Genomic DNA, 12,456 nt, shown 5'->3' on the forward strand with positions numbered 1-12,456 from the left:
GAATTCTGAGCATTTAAGAATATGATTTTGAGTTTCATTCAGATTTTGTTAAACAAACAAACGCAATACTTATTCAAATTATTATTTGACTGTTTCCCTGCACGACGATCGAAATTATAACTTGTGCCAACTTGGCGAGAAATTCATACGCCAAATGTTGATAAACCTAAGTATTCGTGCAGGATTTGGAAAGAAATACATGGTTCATTCGACCAGTGGCATCTTCACTCCGCAGTTCGAGTTATTTTCTCCCACGTAAACTGACACATGTCGCGTGATGTGTTCAGACAGACAGACAATACTGATACAGGATTAACATTTGTTTTATTCCATTGATTTTCAATTCTCGATTGTGTTCGATGTCTGAAGCAAGAAGTGTTCTTAGAAGCTTCGCTTTGTTTGTGAATTTTAAGATCTCTTAACACCAAAGTGATACATAAGCAAGGTAATTGCACTTATCTTTCTATGTTTCCAGTTACATATAATCATCGCCGAGTATTTCGCCATTTTTATAAATTGCTGCGCGTTAAGCAAGTAATTAAGACAGCAGGCACAATGACCGCAACTATATTCATTGTTAGGCGTTTACTATTCATTGTTTACACAGTATTCTCTCTCTCTTCTTCTTTCTTTCTTTTAGCTATCTATCTAAATACATATAGTATAAGTATAGTAATTATCAAAAGTAAAAACTTTGTAATTAAGAACATAAAAAAAGTGTAAATTTGCAAACGCCTAATAATAAATAAGGTGTTTCAGAAAAAAAGTTAAAGAAACAAAAGAAACCAAATAAAATATAAGAATTTTTTAAACAGCATTAATTTTAACTCGCGTCAATTTTGGAATTATTGTTAAACTATAGTCATTACTTAATTTAGCAACTCTTCATAAATTATTTTGTACGGAAAATGTACTTTTTGTAAAAGAAAAAGATAGTTCAATGAAGAAAGAATATTAATTCACGAACTAAAGAAGAAGTTTATATTGTTATTTTAAAACTGCATCGCTATAAATAAACAGCTTTTTACAACATATATATTTTTGCGAGCCATGACAACATTCTTTAAATCGTGTGTTCGCTAAGACTTTTTCTGTGGTTGGGCAGAATGAAATTAAAATTTAAAAGGATACTGGCTTCAGATCCATAATTCGAGGCATATTTGTAGAGCATAATTTAGAGCCTCAAGTAAAACTTTTAGCAGTAGTTACAATTACCGTTAAACGAAGCTCACCGAATAAAAATATATAGGTGCAAGACTAAAAATGCACTATAAGAATTCATTCTACTAAACGCTGCCATTTCACCTTACCTTAAAAAGTTTTTACTATCTGTCTCCCTTAGTTTAAAAAATTTGAATCTTATAATTAATCTCAATTTGAGTCTTGTTGTCTTCATAATTTTCAAATGTTATTTAAAAGAAAATTTTTGAAGGTTTTAAATTAAGTAAATGATGGGACCAAAAATGCATGCAACGTTTCAGAATAAGAGGAAATATTATTATCTAGTACTTTATATAACGTTTTCGAATTTTAACTATATAGAACATGCAGTTTTATTATTCTTAAAATGGTATAAAATTTTATAGGGATTTTATGCTTCTTGATACTTTATTATAACTATATATGATATTTTGATACTATACTTTGAACGATAAATATGATTACTGTGAATTATTCCTTTATTTAAAATTGAAGCTTATTTGATAATTAAACGATAATTATCTGAAAATTTCTTTAAACAGATTAGTTATTTGAAATGTGAACTGATTTTCGTGCCAGGGAACATGTGCGTTCCTTCTCCTGTGGCTAAATTACAGAAAGCGAATTTGAACGTAATTTATAGTTAGTAAATGGTGTTCGCCGATAACATCGCGGTCGAAAACGTCGCAGAGAAAACAACGCAAGGCATCGTGGTACAAAACATCGTCGTCTAAAATAAAGCGGTTCAAAAACTTCACAGTTTAAAAACATCGTCGTCGAAAATATCGTGGTAAAAAATAAAGTATCTACAAATCATCGCGTGACTATAACATCGCAGACATGCTTTTTTCAGACTTTAATAACTGTTAATAGATATTCCCATAATAATTTGTGAGCGCAAGATGGAAAGAAGGATAATTTGTTTTCCATATCTTATAATAACTAATAAATTTTTGCTGAAAAAGTAAGAAGGAAACTTAAGCATAGAAAATTAATGCAACCTATAGCACTTAATAGAATTTTAAACCGACATAGTTAACTAACGAAGACCATTAGTAAATCATTTTTTATAAAGTTTTTACTGGTAAGTTTTCATAAAAAGTATAATCTATAAGTTGCATTTCATTTTCTAAGCTTAAGTTTCCTTCTTACTTTTTCAGCAAAAATTTATTAGTTAATAAAAAAAATGCGAAAGTAAAAATTATCCTTCTTTACATCTTGCGCTCACAAATTATTATGGGAATATATATTTACAGTTATTAAAGCCTGAAAAAAGCATGTCTGAGATGTTATCGTCATGCGATGATTTGTAGATACTTTATTTTTTACCACGATATTTTAGACGACGATGTTTTCAAACTGCGAAGTTTTTGAACGGCTTTATTTTCGACGACGATGTTTTGTACCACGATGTTTTAGAACTGCGATGTTTTCTCCCACGATGTTTTGTACCACGAAGTTTTCGCCTTGCGTTATTTTCTCTGCGACGTTTTCGTCCGCGATGTTTTTGCCGCGGTGTTTTCGGCTGTAACCATAGTAAATATCGTTTAAGAATTTGTATATACCTGGCTACCGCTACTTGCAACGGATTCGAGGGAGCTACTTGCTGGAACTTCAAACTACACTACTCTCTTGTAAAAAAGTTCTGTATTATAAAAAAAAAAGAGGCCCACCAGCGGCCGAGGGGTAAAGTCGCTGAATACTGGTAGTTCGGTCCGAGGTTCGAATCCCGCGAACGGGCTGGCTGCATGGGCGCTTTCGTGGTTTTCCCTATGTGCAACGTGTATACAAGCCAGTTTCACTTAGAAAGTCCTCCACGAAGGCATCTCTCCCCTTAGGCAGATAGCCCTAGTGTGCTTTGCCGTAATCTCAATTAACCAAACCAATATAAAAAATAAGTTTTAACAACTGCTCCTGGAAAAATATTTTGTTGCCACTGTTGTCACTCAAATTTAAAATAATTGCTGAGACTAGATGAAAAATCATTAGCTTAATTATTAAAAAAATCAATTAAAATTAATCAATCTTTTAATTTCTTTAAATATTTTGATCGTTTAAAAAAACTGCATAAATTTTTTGGTAGTCGCATATTATTCCGAGACCGTTGGCGGAAATTTCGGCCTGCCGCCAATCGTTACTGTGAAATTCTAAAGGACATAGCTATGCAGAATTGGTGCTAAGTCCATTTGACCAGTCGATAGGATAATATGTAAGTACCACTATTTTAATTTTAATATTTATTTCACGCAAAAATTATTTTAAATTTGAATTAAACAGTTCCAACCGAAAAAAGAGAGGAGAATTTATAACGCTTTTTGAACGGAGTACGAGTAGTAGCCAATATTGATCTTTTCGTGCAAAATTTTAATATTTGTTAGACACAGACATTATTTCAACTACAAATTTCAAATATTTCATCTCGTATGTTTCACTATATTGTACAACTAATATCTAAAGCAATTCTGATATAAAAATTAGTTAAAATATCACACACTAATAGAGAATAATCAAGACCATTCAGATTTATATTTAAGTAGAATTTCATTAAGTAATATAATTTAATTATATATATAATCACAGTATTTTTCTTTGTATACCGGTTTCGGATTTTACGTAGGCATTTCCTAAAGCCCTGCAAATAAAAGTAAAGTATTAAGCCTCCCGATTATCAAAACCAATCGAATAATGCTTTAAATTAAAATCATCAAGTAACGTACTTCTGTCATATCCAACGTTCAGTTCTTGTTTTCACTCCCCATTGATATGTCTCGAATATGTTTTTCGATGCTTTAATATTCATATTAACTCCTCGAGGTCATGGAGAACAAATTTTATTCTATTCAATGATATTTCTGGCTGTTTTTGATTACACTCGTTTTTGAAAATATTTTTTGTAAACTTAAACATTGATCAGATGAGTTTGTCTACACAGCACACGCACTTTCTCTCTTCGCAATACTTTCCTCTTCCTCTTTTTGAATCGTATTAACCGAGATGCTGATGTCACTGCTTACGATGGAAATAACTAAAGTAAGCATCTCAAAATAAAGCCCATGAAATTCCCTGTGGGCCCACCAGCGGCCGGTAAAGAGCGGTAAAGTCGCTGAACACTGGTAGTTCGGTCCGAGGTTCGAATCCCGCGAACGGGCTGGCTGCAGGGGCGTTTTCGTGGTTTTTCCCATGTGTAACGTGTATATGAGTCAGTTTCCCTTAGAAAGTCTTCCACGAAGGCATCCCTGCCCTTAGGCAGATAGCCCTAGTGTGCTTTGCCATAATTAAATAAACCAAACCAAACCAAATTCCCTGTGGTAAGGAGCGTCGTTGGCAACAGCCCTAAGCACCTTACAGGTGACAGTGCGATGTAGCTCGGTTCCGCCTCCAATTTTGAAGGAGAGCAACCCGTGGGGGACGGGTCGAAGGGTCTCCCACCCCTCTTCCTCTACCACCAAGAGGACTTTCGGCTCGTCGCATATTTAGAATGGCGCATGGATACTATACGTTATACAATTACAAACATCCATGCCTTCTTCGGGATTCAAACCCGAGTCCTTTGGCTAGGCAGTCAGTGACGCTGAACACTATACTGGTTCGGCGGCATTGGAATTATACACAATAACTACATTAAAATGACATATTACCTCTTTTCCAAAATAATGTGAAATGCACTCGCAAGTCATAAAACTTGGGATTCCATTTTAAATTGCTTCAGAAATCGTTGCCATCCTCAGCTTCAAAACAAAGTATAATTAAATTAAATATTTTGATATCTTCCAGTACTTTCAAATCATATGAATCTGCGTTTTCATATCAATTTATCAGTATTTCAAATCAATTAGTACTTTTGTGTGTTAAAAATGTGGAGTTTAGAATAGATGGAGTAAGCATGACGTCACAAAATTGAAGGCAAGGAAATGTTAGCAACGTGACGTAAGTCTTATCGTGGCTGTCATACAGCGTACGGGTAAGACTATAAAAGATACACTCACGTTTGTGAAAATTGCAACACCATGAAGGACTTACGCGAGTGAGCTGAAATTTTCAGGAAATGCAAAGTAGCGCATGATATGCAAATGATTAGAATTGCAAATGCGTAGCGCATGCGTATGCTGAGCAACGCCCTCTGAACGGCTGATGGATCCGAATAAATAGACGGCTGTAGCGAGGCGTGTATGGTTATCGGTGGTTATCTGCTAGTGGTAAACGTTAACTCAATCTGTACTTATGCCTCGTCGACGAAAGAGAGCGAGATTTGAACAACTTACAGAGTTTGAACGAGGGAGAATCATCGGCCTTCGTGAAGCTGGATTGTCGTATCGTGCAGTAGCCTCTCGTGTGCAGCGTAACAGCAGCACAGCGATGCGCGTTTGGAAGCAGTGGACGGACGAGTGTCGGACAACTCGGAAATCCGGGAGTGGACCCCGAAATGTGACGTCAGCTCGCGATGATAGACACCTGGTCCGCATGGCGCGGACGGACCGTACAGCTTCCTCTAGACAATTGGTAGCACTGTGGTCAATAGCTACAGGTGTTTCATTGTGTGCTTCATCAATTCGTAGACGTCTGCTGCAGTGTGGACTGCGCGCACGGACTCCTTTATACAGGATCCCCCTAACGCACGACCATCGCCGCCTGCGGCTACAATGGGCCAATCAGCATAGAGACTGGCGTGCTGATTGGCAGCATGTCGTGTTTTCTGACGAATCCCGCTTTAATTTGTGGTACCATGATGGCCGCATTCGTGTCAGACGCTATGCCGGTGAACGCCACCTTCCGGAGTGCATTATCGAACGCCACAGTGGACGAACACCCGGAGTTATGGTCTGGGGCGCCATAGCATATCATAGACGATCTCAATTGCTACGAATTGTGGGCAATCTGAACAGCAACCGGTATATCCGTGAAGTTCTACAGCCCGAAGCTGTTCCCTTCCTTCAAAGCTTGCCAGGCGCTGTATTTCAACAGGACAATGCCCGCCCTCATACTGCTCGGATTGTTAAATCCTTCTTTGCAGCGCAGCAGGTACAGCTTCTTCCTTGGCCTGCGTGTTCCCCGGATATGTCGCCAATTGAACATGTGTGGGATGTCATTGGTCGGCGTATTGCTCGTGATCCTCGTCCTGTTGCGTCTGCAGACGAACTTTGGGTACGCGTACAAACGATATGGAATGCTCTTCCTCAGTCAGACATTCAAACTTTGTTTGACTCCATGCCACGTCGTGTAGCAGCACTTATTGCGGCGCGTGGTGGCCACACAAAATGCTGATTCTGATCTCTTGTTCTTGTTTGTTTGCTTTGAACATTTAATCATTTATTTGTACCACTACCACTCAACTGTGTATTAAATTGCATTTAATTATGACGATTCCTTCTTGGTGTTGCAATTTTCACAAACGTGAGTGTATGTTGTTAAATAAAACTGCACTGAATTTGAAAGCAAATATCAACGTCTGTAAGATTAGAAAAGGGTTTTTAGGCATAATTTGCGTAAAATACCATTGAAACTTTCAATGATCCTCCAGGTTTTACCGTGTATACATTTTGGGTGCTATAGTTACCATTTACACATTTTCATGTACTTCGATTATAATAAATTTGAAAAGATTATTTGCGAGCCTTGTGATTTTTTTGCATAATAAGTAGAAATTCTTTCATGTTAAATATTTAAATTAGACCTGGAGGCTTCTAAACGTTCAGTGATGAATAGCTAACATGCAAACAACGCCGATTAAAATGTAAACAAGTCCGCTTGTCGGAGGCGGACATGATAAGACATAACATCATATCGTGACGTTTCATCGCCTCATTTTCATTTCACGGGGGACATACGAAGAAAGCTTATTCCATCTTTTCTAGCCTCTATAGTTAAAAACTACTCGTGTAAGCTTTGTGAATAAACATGTCACAAGAGCAAGTAATTAAACAAAAATTACAACTCCCAGCAGTAAGTAACAATTCGAACAGGTAAAGATATACAGAGATCATTAGGATACATTTATCAATTTACAACCCAAACATAAGCAGAATACAGCAAATATAAAAAAGTACGGCAACAGTTCAAAAATAATTTTTTACAGCTTCAAGCAGTAACAGGTGAAGATATTCTCAGCAAATCCAGATATTTTCATCATCCGAATAATTTACATCCTGAATATAAATATTATAACAAATATAAGAAACAGTATGGCAACACTTAATACTCTGTAAACGTGAGCATTGATCAGATGATTGCGACCACATTCTTTTTTCTTCCTCTTTTCTGACATAAGATGGCTTCAGAATAAAATATCGACTTTTCAGTTATAAAAAGTAGAGATTGTTCAAGCCCTAAAATAATGATTTTTTATTTAAACATTAAACAATTTCTCCTTGTTCGCTAATTTACTTATTTTTGTGATGGTATGCGAATGTTCTTATTTTACTTTCACAAAGTTAATTTCAGAATATCCCCATGCGCAACATTCATCACCAGGGAGATAACATACCACGTAAATGCCATTAGCACCTTTATATTTGTCCAACGTAGACACAATTTTGTAGTTTGTAGTAGGCAAATTAATTGTAATAGAAATTGAATATATAAAAGCTAATGTATGTTTCTCGTAAGTATTGTTTTTTTTTTTTTTTTTTTTTTTTAAATGTATGCTTCTATAAATATTTCATTTGACTAATTTTGTCTGTTAGTCAAAGTATTTCCAGATCTTTCAGTTCATGTTACGGGAAATTATCGCTGTTTCCCCTGAGCGCTTTTGTGGTGTAGATGAGTGGTCTCAAAGTGACTGCCCCGGAAGCAACTTTATGCGACCCGTGCATACTTCAGTTACGTTTTTGTTGTAAATATCGTGTAGAAAATATATCAAGATTTTAGTTATTTAAAATCAGAATTTACATTACTTTCATTACCATAATAAACGAATATGAATAATGAACGAGTAATTTAATGGAGCTACTTATTATAATGTAACTCAAGACTTATTCAACGATTTGGATATGCAGATTTTTAGCCGAAAAAGCGTTAGCTAATTTCGTATTTGGCATTTTGCGTCGATTCACTATAAACGGCGTTTCACTTTTCAAATTGTTGCCAACAAATATTAGTGCTCTGCATTATATTTAAACAAATTAAATAATGAAGAATTTTCTGAATGCATGTATGTTTCTCGCATTGTGAGAAAAAGAGCCATCCAATTTTGAGTGACTCAGTCCTCCACTCGAATATGGCCATCTGAAAGCCCAAATTCGGAATCTGGAATTTGTTTTATTACCTCTTTCATATTTTGTAAAACTTAACGAATTTTTCACAAAAAAACTCAACGATTTCAAAGCGAGCGATGGCAACACTGTACGAAAAAACAATTTTATCTCCTGCGCGCGAGACTGTGTATCCGAAATTCTAAAGATATGCTTCGTTAAAATTATTTTGTAATACTGGTGTTGAATTGAATATTATGGTTTAAACGCGAAGAACATGATATTTAATAAATAAAGACAACACACAAGAGGTAAAAAAAACCGCCCCTTTGAGTGTAATATGAAATTTGAAAGCTTTCAGATTTGTTTTTGTAAATTTTTTATATAAATTTTTATTCGTCCTTTTAAAAATTAAATTAGTTGGGAATTTTTGCGCGGAGAATAATCGCTTTTTTGAGCATCTATTTATGCATGAACAGCATTTTTTTCACAGATGAAACTAATTAGAAAAGAACTCGAGTGACCGACGAGCATCTGTAATCTGTGATCAAAATAATTCTTAGTTGTGGTAAAAGATAAAGAAGTTTTTTATTTATCTGTTGAAGAAAAGTGTAATAAATAAGAGAAATAGACTGAGCTGTAATTATTTATTTTCAGGTTTTGTTCCATTTGTAAAATGTTCTCAGAAAACTTAGGAAGTTTTCCTAATTTTTTGTTTAAATTAAATTACTTAATAATTAATTAAAATGTTAGAATATTTGAAATAAATGTCACTCTGAAAATTTAATATTTGATTGTCAGTACAATAGAATTACAAAGTGTAACCAACAAAAAGCACTGCAATTCTAAACTGCAATATTATTATTGTTTATGTATGTTTTGATAAATAAAGCGAAATTTAGAATTTGTAATTTTAAATTGTTTTGTTTATTTTATTTGTATTTTTAATTTAAGGGCGTAAGCGAAATTTAAATTTTGTCCGAAAGGGCTATTAGTTTCGAAATATGATTTTGGTTGTTTCACTTTTCATTCGAATCTGTTGCCATTGGACAAAATATAAGAACTTCCAAATTTAGTTTGTCTGTTATGGGAGAACAAACTTAGCTATTTAAAAGCAATAGATGCAGTCCTTAACAATATTATTTTTTAATTTTTAATTAATTTTTTTATTGAAATATGCATTTAATTCATGATATATCCAATTAAAACCGTTCAATACTTTTATAGACTTATATTACATATTTTTTACATTTTAAATGTAGAAAATATGTATAAAGTTCCCAAGTTAGTCTAAACGCATATTCAACTAATATTATATAAAACATTTCGCTATTTCATCTGAGCCATCTTAATTAATAATCTCTTCTGATAAACTAACTATATTAAACTTTAAGAGCGGCCTTTTGAAACTTTAACCATCCAAGTCACATGCAAATGAAATGGTTATTTTCTGATGCGCACTATGTTAATAACCTTAAAAATCTGAGAATTCTATACTTTTAATATAGACTGTGTTTTAAGGAGAGTGTAGTGTAATTTATTAATTTATCTCTGGCTGTTTGTTCTGCTGTCTTTTAATGCAAAAACATTTACCACATAAACCATTTCTAGCCTTAATGCTTTCACGCCCCTTACATTACGTGACATTGCGTTACGAGCTCTTTTATTATTTATGGCCCTATCAAATGCTTTCGCTTACAAGTTATCCTCCAAGCGGCTGAGCTAATAGCTACATTTTTTGGGATGTTGCCATTCGACTTTGCGTAATATTTTTAATTTTTCATTCAAATTACAGCTGTCATTGCTTAACAAATAGAGCGATTTAAAAGCAATAGATATGTTTCTTAATTTATAACCTCATTTATTTTTTTAACATTATATTTAATTTGCATAACTTATATAATTTACTTGTATAATATATCATTTGATGGAAATAAATATACAAATGATAATTTTTATGAAAATCTGTAGCATTATTGCAATTCTTAAAACCTGTTAATAATGAGTATATTACGTGCGAACGTTTCTAATCTGTAAGATATTTGTAAAGCGTATATTACGTAAAATTATTTTAGTTATGCGAGTTAGGAATAGTCTTTTTTTAATGCTTCTAGTTTACAGAATTTCCAATGCGTATAATTCATATAGTTTCTAATTTAAATTACACTGTTATTGTAATCAAGAAAAGATAATTCCATATATTATTTATTTAAAAGATCGAAAACACGTTGAATAACAACGTTTTACCTCTTTGTATGAAGTAAAGGAAGTATTGTAATGCGAAAAATTTCGGGTGGAATATTTCAACGAAGATACCCATTTTGACCGGTTTCGGACCAATCTCGGAACGATGTTTTTGCCTGACATCTGTACGTATGAATAGAATAAAGGACTTATTTTCCCCAAACCGATTCTAAATTGGATTCAGATGAGATTTTTTTCGTGACGTCTGTACGTATCACAACTCAAAAAACGAATAGCCGTAGAACGTTGAAATTGTGTATATGGGACTGTTTATAACATCTAGTTGCGCATCTCCCTTTTTCTTTGCAATCGTCCACACCGAACGTATATAAATAAATTATATATATATATATATATATATATATATATATAATTACAAAGAAGAGTAAAGTTCAAAAAGCGATTGCTTAAAAGAACATTTGCTATATATATATATATATATACACACACAGACGTATGTGTTTAGATCAAGGGATTGGTTCAATAATCATCATTGTAATATATACGTATGTATAATGAAAGCAACTTAGAACCAAGAATTATAGATTTTCCTTTTAAAAATTATTTGTATTTCTCTCTCTCTCTCTATATATATGTATATACCGTATATATTTTTCCACCTTTAAAAGTTGACTGAATTATTCTGTTCTTATTTTCCGGTTAAGGTTTCTGTGCCTTTAGTTATTCTGCATGCAATAGTTGTAGAATTATCATCAGTTTAAAAGTTTAAATGACACTAGGCCTAACAAGGCCGCCATTTGTTTATATTTGGAATTCTTAATAGAACAGTGAATCAACTTCAGTATCTTTTTATGCAGTGGAACGAAAGTTAACTTTTAATTTTGTGCCCCTTAAAATTTTGCCTTCTATTCCGTTGGCCGAATTGTATGTTTTTGCTTAGAAACTCTAATTTCAATTGTAAAAATTGTGCTTTTTAATTGTTTTTAGCTGTATTTTACTGTTTTTAATGAAGATGTTTTGAGTGTTTATATATTTTTGCCTTGCCATGAAATGAGAAGTATATCTCTAATGAAGCTCGAGGAAGTAAGTTTAAATGAAGTGAAGCAAAAAATATACATAATTTAATAGATCGTACGAGGAAGTCACGTGGTGTCCACATAATTTTTTTTCCTGTGATACACATAAGAATAGAACTTTGAGCATTATAGTGCTTTAAAATGTTTGTATGTTTGAAATGTCTTAAAATAAAATGTGCAGCGATGAAGTCGAAGTTGAGGTAAGCTATAATCGTACCCGATTTAAAAATGCCAAATTGCATCTTTTAATATACCCGCATGCTCTTTGGTATAAGTTCTTTTCCTCATTTAGAAACAATAATGAAGTAATATTATTCAGTGCGTTAATATTTTATTTCAGATTGAATCTACAGTAATTATTTTCTTCTTTATTGGGAATTAATAAAAGGGGTTGAAAAATTAAAAACTTCATTTATTCCGCAGTCCTCCCCCCCCGCCCCCGAAAAAAAAACTATTCTCTCAGGATCGATACTAAGGTACATACATTTTACAATTTTATTGAAATCGAAACATTTGTATTCATTATAAAAGAATGGATATACAAAAACTAATTACTTAATTAAAATAATGATTAATTTTACAGTTTATTACAGAAACTATACGGCTTGTCTTTTTCCTTCCAGTGTCGAAACCTGGATTTTCTTTTTTTACGTACAGAGGGCGCAACTTACCTTAATGTGAATGCTACTAAGAGCAAAGCGCTGCAGTTATGACCTTACATTTTTATATTAAATTAATTCTAAGTGGTAAATTAACATTAAATACCGAATGAATGTCTAAGATTATAT

General features: G+C 33.5%; 1 long non-coding RNA gene across 3 annotated transcripts in view; it reads left to right on the top strand.

Annotated features, from left to right (window-relative positions):
• Positions 1–223: 223 nt before the first annotated feature.
• LOC118182414 (uncharacterized) overlaps positions 224–12,456 on the top strand; it is a 522,263-nt gene continuing 510,030 nt past the window's right edge. For all 3 annotated transcript variants that reach the window (XR_015039383.1, XR_015039384.1, XR_015039385.1), the window contains exon 1: positions 224–445. This is a non-coding gene — a long non-coding RNA (uncharacterized LOC118182414). The remainder of the gene's footprint in view (positions 446–12,456) is intronic.

The sequence above is a fragment of the Stegodyphus dumicola genome, chromosome 2 (assembly GCF_044657685.1).
Source record: "Stegodyphus dumicola isolate Sdum_Otavi_A_Nest chromosome 2, ASM4465768v1".
Lineage (NCBI taxonomy): Eukaryota > Metazoa > Arthropoda > Arachnida > Araneae > Eresidae > Stegodyphus > Stegodyphus dumicola.